The following is a 10263-nucleotide window of genomic DNA, read 5'->3' as shown; positions in this document are numbered from 1 at the left end:
ATGCACGGCAATCTACATCAGTTCTTATCATTTTCGACCTTAGTCTGGGGAACCTGTAGAAGCCAGGACTCTTCACATAGTGCTGAACATATAATGCTTCTGTGAGCTTGGGAAGTTGAAGGAGGATGGAAGAGGGCAGAGCAGTTGCAGCCACTGCAGAGACCTGTAGTCACCGCATCAACAATGTGTGTGAGCTACAGAATCTTGACGCTGGCCTCAGGGTGCATTTTGAAGTCTGTGTTCTTACAATGACTATATGGAAAAAAAAGAGGCAGAGCATATGTGCCCCAGCCTGGGATCTGTGCCTGGTCTGTAATGTGAATGGAGACACATGGGGGAAAGTCCTGCGGCTTCCTGTCCGCTCTCCAAACCTCACATTAGAGGCTCTTTGTGGCACACCCAGGAATAGAGTTGAGTCTAGCCAAGCTGGCACATCACAGAGCTGCACACTTAAGTTACAGAGAACAGCAAGACCTGTTCCAAATAATGAATGGTCCAAATGTATCATTAACCTTGCAAGCTAATTTTTCTTTTTCCAAAAAGAAGGGCTATAGGTCACCAGTTCAGTCCCTTAAGGATTGAACCTAGGGGTGCTTAACCACTGACCCACATCCTCAAACTTTTTTTTTTTTTAAATGGGGTCTCGCTAAGTTGCTTAGGGCCTCACTAAGATGCTGAGCTGAGGTTGGCCTTGAACTTGCCATCCTCCTACCCCAGCCTCCTGAGTTGCTGGGATTATAGGAGTATGCTACCATGCCTGGCCAAAAGTAGCTGCTATTTAGTGGTGCTCCTTATGCACCAGGTATAATCCTAAGCATCTAATACGTAGTGACTTCTTTCCGGGCCTTTTTGCCTCACTCTTGCCCCTCTGCAATCCGTCCTCCACATGGTGGCTTAACACACCCATCACACCATGCAGCTCCACTGCCTCCATCTTCCAACGTCTCTCCTTCTGCACAGTGAAATCTGAGTCCCTGAGCCTGGCACCATGAGCTCTGTCCCCTGCCTTATTCTCCACCATTCCTACTGCTCCTTCCGGCTGTCTCTTCAAACCTGAGGCTCATTGTTCACGTTCCTCGATGATCTTTCTTTCCATCCTTCAGATTCCTTTTGAAATAGAACTTTTTCAGAGAAGCATTCCCTGACCAATATATTGCTTTTCTTTTAATTAACACGTGATAATGCTACATATTTATGGGCAACCAAGTGATGTTTTAAGGCACATACACAGTGTACACAGTGCACAATGATAAGTAATTAATATATTCATCACCCCGACGTTTCTCATTGCTTTGTGATAACAATATTTGAAATCCTTTCTTCTAGTCTTTTTTTCTTCTTAACTTTTTTTTTCTTGTTACACATGCCAATAGAATGTATTTTGGCATATCATACACACATGGAGTATAAAAACAAGATCCTATAGTATATAATGTATACATATACATATATACACTATACAACACACACACACACACACACACACACACACACACACACACACACACACTATGGTCACCTTATTGTGCAACAGAAAACCAGAACCTATTCCTCCTATAGGTATCTGTAGCTTTCTCCCTTTGTCCAACCCTTCCCTATCCTCTTCTCCCCTGCCATCCCCAGCCCCTGGTTGCCACCATTCTACTCTCCACTTCTGTGAGATCAATTTTTTTTTTTAATTCCACAAATGAGTGAGATCATGTGGTATTTGTCTTTTTGTGAGTGCTTTATATCTCTTAAGAATATATCTTTAGAAATGGGGAGACACACACACATACAGACACTGTCACATGCACACACACACACACACCCCATTTAATTGAGTTCCACAACATGCAAATTTTTCTTGATAGACACTATCACTCTCGGAAGTGATGTTGCTTATTTGTTTCCTTGCCCCCCACCCCCACCCGCCCCCAGAAGGTGAGCATCTTAAGGATAGAGATATAGTTGCCATGTCTTGCTGTGTGACTGCACAAGGGTCCTCACCTGAACCCAAGAATCTGTGATAAATCTCCATAGTGACGCCATAACGTAGGGATGCGCTGCCTTTGGTTTTACAAAGCAAGAAATGGAGAATGGGAACGTTGAGTTCATTTGCTCAAGATAATGGGCTGGGAAGAGCATAGCCCATAGAGGAGCCTATACCTCTGCCCTGCCTCTCAGCTCTCCTAATAACAAGTTAAAGCTATTCTATCCTGTATCTGAAGTTACTCCATTATTCTAAAATGAAAGTTACCAGTTTAGCAGAAATCCCCTAACATGTACTGCTTCAGAAGTAACTCTTTGTTATAAGAGGCTACTTTGTTTGGCACTCTGCTGTCTACCCTCCAGTGAGCATTTGAGGTTACTTCAGCCCTGCCCACCTTATACAGCAATATCACTATCCCTCGTTTTCTGTTCTGGGTATGTGTTTTATTAAGCTTTTCCTCAGCGAAGAAGGGTATGTGATCGTTGCTGCACAAAATATTCATTTCATTTCTCTTTATTTTTTGTATTAGGTTTAAAATGTATTTTATCATGTTGCATTTTTATGTAGGCCAACTTAAATCCTCCTGGGGACAAGAAGAATATAAATACCATAAATAATTAAATGAGAATACCTGAGGGGTGTTTTGGAGATGCATTGCTCTAAGTAGCCCTAACATTTAATATAGGTAAAATAATGAGATAAAATCTGAGTTTCAGCATTAAAAAGCCAGAGGGGTAGCCATTAAAAATGATGATTCCCAAAGACTCTAAAACTGCAAAGTTGCTTACAGTATAACGTGGGTAGAAAATCTGGGTGCAAAAGTGTGTATCGGTATCGGTTAGAACAATTTGAAATATAAGACTAGAAGGAAATTATAAATGTCCTCTCTTTTGCACAAATCTGAACTACGAAAATTGGAAATGGGGTGTTGCACAAATACAATGTCTCGCTCTATAAATCCAACTTCACAACTGTTCCACTTTAACTCTTCATTATGGAGAATTTAAAGAGCATATAACACAAACAGAACCCAGCCATACACACCCACACAGGCATCATCCAACTTCAACAACCGCAAACATTCTCCATTCTTGTTCCGTCTGGCTCAACTTCCACCTACTCACACTCTTTCTGGAATGTTTATTTGTTAAATTTACATATATTTAAATTCAAAACTCTTACATGCAATCTTCTTAACAGTCCTGTAACCTTAACCTGATCCCATTATTCTAGAAAAGCCCTTGATATAAATTTCCCCCATTCCAACAGAGGAAGTTTTGAAGTTTCCCACAAGAAATTAGTTTTACATATTCTAGAACATCATTTAAATGGAATCCTAAAATATATAACTTTTTTTTTGGTGTAGCATCTTTGGATCAGCAGAAAATCCATGATATTCATTCAGATTATTCTATTAGCAATCCATTCCTCGACTTTCTGAAATAGGTCCTGTTGATTTGGAATTGGTTCCTCCTTGAAATTCTCTCATTGAACTATCTGGGCCTGAAGTTTTCTTTGTGGTGAATTGGGTAATAAGTTTAACTTTTTGGAAGACAAATGCTATTTTGTATCAGTCTTGGGAATTGTATTTTTTAAAAGATATCGGTCCATTTCAAATACATTGTTAAATTTGTTGACATCAAATTAATTATAGCAGTTTCTCTGAGGTGTTTTGGTAACTATACCATCTATAATAATAATTCCTCTTTCAACTAGGATGTTGAGAATTTATATTCACTTCCCTTTTGTCTCCATCAATTTCTGGAATCATTAACTTGTTGACCTCTTCAAAGAAGTGACTTTGAGCTTCATTGTTTTTTAATTTCATCATCATCATTATTATTATTTTAAAAGCTAATCTAATTATTTCTTTCCTTCTCCCTACTCTTATCGTCACCCCCTCATTTGGTGGTGCTATGAGATTGGAACCCCTCGTATGCCAGGCAAGCACTCTACCACTGAGCTGCTTAGGGGTAACGTCTCTTAGTCTTTATCTGAATTTCTAAAAGCTGAAAATTTAGATCTTTGATTTTAGACTCCTCTTTATTTTATCATAGAAGCAGTTGAAGCTATAGATTCCCATCCAGAATGACTGAGGACAGGGAGAATCAAAGCCCTTGGGTAAGCAAAGAGGAATACCATTCTAGACATCAGCGTTAAGACCCAGTTCCCATTAGTGGTGAAGCCCTCTCTTTAGAGCCAGAAGACTGGGAAAGGAAATGAATTAAAATGAGGACTTACAGATGCTGGCAAGGAGTGGGGAGGGCTCCCATCTGACATTTTCTCAGTCAGCAGGAGGAGAGATCACCAACTGAGTATGTGGGCGAGAGAGTGGGGAGGGGAGGAACAGAAAGGAATCTCTGTGAAGCAGTCACGTCAGGGTGTGGAGGAGGGGATTTCATACTGAAGGGTAACAGATGCGTCAGGCAGTGTGCCCTGCTCACATGACAATAATGGCTGTGATTTTTCAAGCAAAGCAGTGAACCTGGATCTGTGATTTTCTACCTAAAGTCGCAAAGCTCTGCTATTCATATGCAGATAATGGAGAAGACAGATAGGTGGGCTCAGCCAGGGCTGGGTTTCACCAGGGGCCAAGACCATGAGATGAGAGAGGGAGGGCTCTCTCATCTTATGGTCTTGTATTTTTATTTTTGATGACAGTTTTAAGGAAACTGTAAAATTGGGGAATGTGCATTTGGTCTTCCTTCCTAAAATCCTTGAAATTTCAAAACTGAAAAATGTATTTTTGATGCTAATAAATTGAGTGATGGCTGCCCCCCCCCATAAGTAGCTTCAGGATGGGGGTGGATCACTACAAAGACTAAGGCATGGTTAGTCATTCTTAGTTCCAACCCCCCAATCTCCAGGGAGGGGAAAAGGACTAAAGTTTAAATTGATTACTAATGGTCAATAATTTAATCAATTATGCTACATAATGAAGCTTTCATAAAAACCCAAAGGGCAGAGTTTGGAGAACCTCCAGATAGCTGAGCATGTAGAGATCCCTGGGTATGTCTTTCCCAGAGGGGACATGGAAACTATTTCTTACAAGGCTTTACACGTCTTCCATCTGCAACCTTTGTAATATCCTGTACCATAAACCAGTTATTGAAAGTAAAATATTTCCTTGAGTCCTCTCAACTGCTCTAAAATTAAGCAAGCCTGACGAGAGGGTCACAGGAACCCCTGATTTATAGCTGGTTGGTCAGAGGCACCGTTGACCCCCTGGCCTTGGGAAAGGCACTGGAAGTGGGGGTCAGTCTTGTGGGACCTGACACTATTTCTAGGTAGGTGGTATCAGAACAGAAGTGAGTTGGTATCTGCTGGAGAACTGATTATGTGCTTGAGGGTGGGAAGCAACCCCCATGCTTTTAGGGGTCACAGAAATCTGTGTTGTGTTGTAAGGGTACAGTTAAAAAAAAAGAAGAAGGAGGAGGAGGATCATTTCTTTCCTCTCACAGAAGTGATTAAACTAATCAGCTATGGATTTTTGGCTATGCAATTAGATAAGTGAGATGAAGTTTGGAAGTCTCCATGAAATCAAAGGATTGTCGCATTGGAAGAGGAAGACCTAGAAGTGGTGGTGATTGGATGGAAGCTTTAAATCGCATTTCTGAGGAAGATGTGGTTCTTGGGGATGACAAAGAGCAGGTGTGACTGTGGAAGTGAGTGGATGAGGGACAGCTGGAAACTATCTTTGGAGAAGACAAATGAAGGAACTGAGAGGCCAGGGTGCTGGTGGGTCATCAACAGAGAGGCAGGGGTAGACAGTGAGACCAAACATCTTCAGTGCATGATGCGGAGTGACTGACAGGCTGACAGATGGGAGAAAGGAGAAGGAGGAGTAGTGGTGAGCTGAGTGGCATGAGCATTCAAGAAGGAGTTTTGCTAGAGGGAGAGGGTTAAATGGCCTCAAGGTGACAATGGTAAATTAGAAAGATATAGGGTATTCCTCCTGAATCTGAGGTCTTTAGGCTGTGAGAGAAAACTCAGCCTCTGTTTGAGTGGCCTTCAGAGACACAAGACCTTCGGGAGTGTTCAGGATCAGAAAGGAAGACAGAAGGGGGAGGGGGTAGATGAATAAGAGTTCCAGAGGACATAGGGACAGGGTTTAGGCAAAGAGAGGAGTGGTCTCTAAAATGGATCCAGATTTGGAAGCTTGTGTGTGTGTTTGTGTGTGTGTGTGTGTGTGTGTGTGTGTGTTTTAAGTGGGATAAGATTGAAAGAACAACAGATGTGAGAAATTAATTAAAAATTTGGTTAGGTCTACAGCTGTGAGTATCAAATACATCCTGGAGTGTCTTCTATTAGGGAGTATGTATTAGTTTCCTATTGCCGCAGTAACAAGTTACTTCAAAGTCAGTGTCTTAGAACAGTATAAAGTTATCTTATAGTTCTGGAGGTCAGAAGTCTAAAATAGGTCTCTCAGGGATACGGTGATGGGGTCAGCAGGGCTGTGCTCCTTCTGCAGGCTGTAAAGGAGAACCTGTTTCTGGCCTTTTCAAGCTTCTAGAGACTGTATGCATTTCTTGGTTTATGTCCCCTTCCTCCGTCTTTAAAAACAACCATTTCTCTGATTCTGATTCTTCTCTCTCTCTCTTTTCCTCCTGTAAGGACTTTTGTAGTTATATTGGACCCACCCAGACAATCCAGGATAATGTGTTTATGGTGAACTGATTAGCAACCTTGACCCCCCCTTGCCATGTGACATATAACATATTCACATGTCCTAAAGATTAAGATGTGGACATCTTTGATGGACAATTATTGTGCCCACTGAAGAGTGCCCTACTTAAGATGAAAGAGTATGCACAGTCACCTAAAGGGGCCATGCCAGAAAGAACAAGAGGTAACGGGCAGGGGAGGAGGGAGATGGCACATAAGCTACTACTCGGTTTTTAGGGAGAGAATCTCAAACTGTTCCAGAATCTTGACACCAACGATAGAATCATTCTCTCAACAGGTGATCTCCAAACTTCACTAAGATATGAATCACCTAGAGGGGGCTTCCCCCTCTGTGGATACTAAGTTAGATTCAGTAGGTTAGGGCTAGAGGCTGAGAGTTACCTGTCTAACCAACACCTAGGGGATGCTAATGCTGCCCAGTCTAGGATTCACACTCTGACAACCATTATCCTCATGTGTTCTTGCTTCTAAAATGCTGTGACTCAGATTGTTTGTGTTTTGATTATTGTATTTTTATTTTTATTTCAGAGCATGGACTTTGGAGCCCATGGATCCCAGTTATGTCACTAATTGACTGTGCCTCCTTTCTATAGATTAGTCCCTACCTCTGTAAAAGGGGCAGACTAAGAGTACTCTTTGGATGGTAAAAGTTAGAATTAAATGTGTAAATAATGGAAAGCATTTACTAATGTCACAAAAAGGGTTAGCTCTTACTTAACCACTTTATCATCCAAGAAAAGATGAAGAACTCGAGGTCTTGGAAACACAGGATGGGTTATGCAGGGGATGGAAGAGATAAGAAGCTATGATTAGCAACAGTGGGAAGTCACTACCACCTTAGAAACCCAGATCACAGGAGGAGATGGTTCCAGATCTCAGCAGCTCAGACCACCATGGGGCCCACCTAGGGGGAGCAGTGTAAGGGAAAAGTCAGTAAGGGCTATGGTGCACCATCCCAAAATCTGACCCAAAGATTTTAGGTATAAAAAGAGCAAAAAGGAGACTCTTCCTGCCGAGTCCCACGATCTGGTTAATTGATCTGCCTCGGCTCAGGGGGTGGTTCAGGTAATCCCCATTCATTTCCTTCTCTTGGAACGCTGAACTCGGAAACAACATTTAGAGCAGACATGGAGAGAACATCTCCTCCCACGTACAATCTGTGCCTGGGCTCAGTTCTGCACAAGGAGGCTTCATTAGTATCTGAACAGTCGCTTGAATCCTCATGTGGCTCTGAGCGTGTGCCGTGGGGCTTCCTGGGAGGGGCCTTCCAGCACGTGGAAGAGGGCAGAAGGTGCTCGGTGAGAGGTATCAGATGGAACAGACTCCAAGAAAATGGAAAGAGGGGGCCCCTGGATGTGTCTGGGGCTCAGGGGATTGCAGCATGCCTGTTGGCTTTTCTGAAGTGCTTCAGGAGGATCACTTCACCCTAAATGGCTTTGTTGTATTGCATGAGACAAGCGCCTCCTGGTGCCATTCTGATGAGGAACAATCATAAGCTGTGTGGTCCCTTCCAATCAGGGTGTGAATTCCCGGATGCTAGAGGCTCACGCTCAGAAACAGAGCCGCTAGGATAGAGCTTGGAGAAATGGAGATATTGGTATTGAGAATGCTGTCCTCACCTGGTCCCGGCTTCTTGGGAGCTATGGGATGGATCTGAGCATGCTGGGCCTGGAATCAAGCTACAACTGTAGGCATTAGCCAGACCAGAGGGGGTGCAGAGGGGGAGGGTGGGGGCTCATGGGGCTCGTGCACATGGAGGAGCACACGTGGGCTGTGTGCAGGCTGGGAACACCTTTCCAAAGGGAAGCTTCCTAAGGTCAAACAGGGAGATTCAGCAAGCCACATTGAAGGACAGCATCTTGAGATTAACAGATTATCAATGAAATGTCCTGTGTGGCCTGAGTCTCTTGGGATCTCTCAATTTCCAAATGGGATCTCCTCTATCCTATGACCCGCTGTGAAAGTCTTTTTCTCCGCTCCACCAATTCTGGAGTCAACATCATCCCTTAAGACAGGGAACCGAGGAATTCTTGTTCAGATTTTCCGTTTCTTTAAGTCCCACCCCCTTCACTTTTTCTTCAAACCCGGGGACCCTACCTCTGTTCCCAGAGTTTCTGGTTGTCATCCCACTCCTCCTGGGAGGGTTTGAATTTCCTGTACCTGAGCCCTGTCTCCCCTTGCTGGGTCTTGGTTCCCTGCAGCCTGACAGCCCCCATAGCCACCGGGACCTCAGAGGGCCATCTACCCTGTGTATACATACAGACCCTGGTCCTGAGGCTGAGCTCAGACTTTTAGTTAATGACTCCGGCATCTCATCCACATTCTTCACTCATCCCTCTTTGACATTGACCTCCCAGGCTGAGAGCTGCTTTATCTCTCATGCGGCTGGCTTCATGCCTGGCCTTCAGACTCATTTCCTTCTATGTTCTATCACTAAACTATCTCCTGTGTCACCAAAGACGTTTTACTTGAGATACTGACTTATGATTATTTTGCCAAGGTCTAAGGCAGCAAGTGATTTTTTTGTATCTCAGACATATAAATTCTTCCAGGAACTTAAAAAAAAAAAAGTGTGACAGGCATATGCTGGCAGCAAAGCTTCTACCCAGGTAGAAGCAATCACTGATACTGAGATGTTAAACCAACCCTGGAAGCTCACTATTATCACCCAATATCAGGGCAATGGAGTCAGAATCTTGAGGAGTGATTATGACTAAGAACCCTTGGGTTCACTTTTCCCTTTCTTAAAAGATTCTGATTTGTTAGACCTGGAATATGATCTGGAATCCACAGTTTTAACTAGTACTCCAAATGATTTTAACCAAGAGACATGGAATCTTTAGTAAACATTATTTGTGGACTGATCCCAATGCTTCTTGTGAGACATGAAATGTCACAGCCAAACTACAGAACTCCAGATGCCTCAAAAATTCTGTCTTCTAAATGGGGCTTAAACCGGTTAGCTAAAAACCATGGTGGGAAAACCCAAAATGGCATCGGCCAAGAAAAATGACACTTAAAAATTAGCAAGAAAGGTCTTAAGTTAATACCTTCATTTTTGTATTTAAATCACTTTGTAGTTTTAAATCTTCCTGGGTTTTGTTTTTCCCAATATGTTTTTAAAAAGTCAAGGTTGGCTAATGCTTTGCATATTATTTTCATTACATTTGAGATTGTGTTTTGAAAATAAACCAACTCAGATCATATTCTATATTTTTTATTGGTCCACCAACCTGTTAAAAGTCAGAGCAATGTCCCACCAGGTCCTAACTAGAGGATGCATGGGATAAGGACTATGCACTCTGAAACCAAGGACCTGCTTCCCACTCTGTGCCTCAAGACCTATAAGCAGATGGCTAAACTCTGGTCTTGGTTTTCTTACATCTACAATGTAACCTAGGGATAATAGTAAGCCTTACTTTCCAGCCCTCTTGTGAAGTTTTCAAAGGTTAGTAATACACTTTTTTTTTCCCTAAGTAAAACACTTAGAAAAAGGCCTGACATTTAATAAGCACCTAGCTACAATCATGATTTCTACTATTTGTCTTTTGGCAGGTCCTCATGATACCTTACCAGAAGTCAAGAACACAATTCTGAAGGCCTGA

The 10263-nt window shown here is 42.6% G+C and overlaps 1 pseudogene; it reads left to right on the top strand.

Annotated features, from left to right (window-relative positions):
- Positions 1-212: 212 nt before the first annotated feature.
- Positions 213-335, top strand: LOC120884657 (small nucleolar RNA SNORA51; annotated as a pseudogene).
- Positions 336-10263: the final 9928 nt, after the last annotated feature.

This window comes from Ictidomys tridecemlineatus, chromosome 3 (genome assembly GCF_052094955.1).
Source record: "Ictidomys tridecemlineatus isolate mIctTri1 chromosome 3, mIctTri1.hap1, whole genome shotgun sequence".
NCBI classification, from domain to species: Eukaryota; Metazoa; Chordata; class Mammalia; order Rodentia; family Sciuridae; genus Ictidomys; species Ictidomys tridecemlineatus.
Note: the sequence above shows the minus strand (reverse complement) of the source record. Positions and strands in the feature narration are given on the sequence as shown.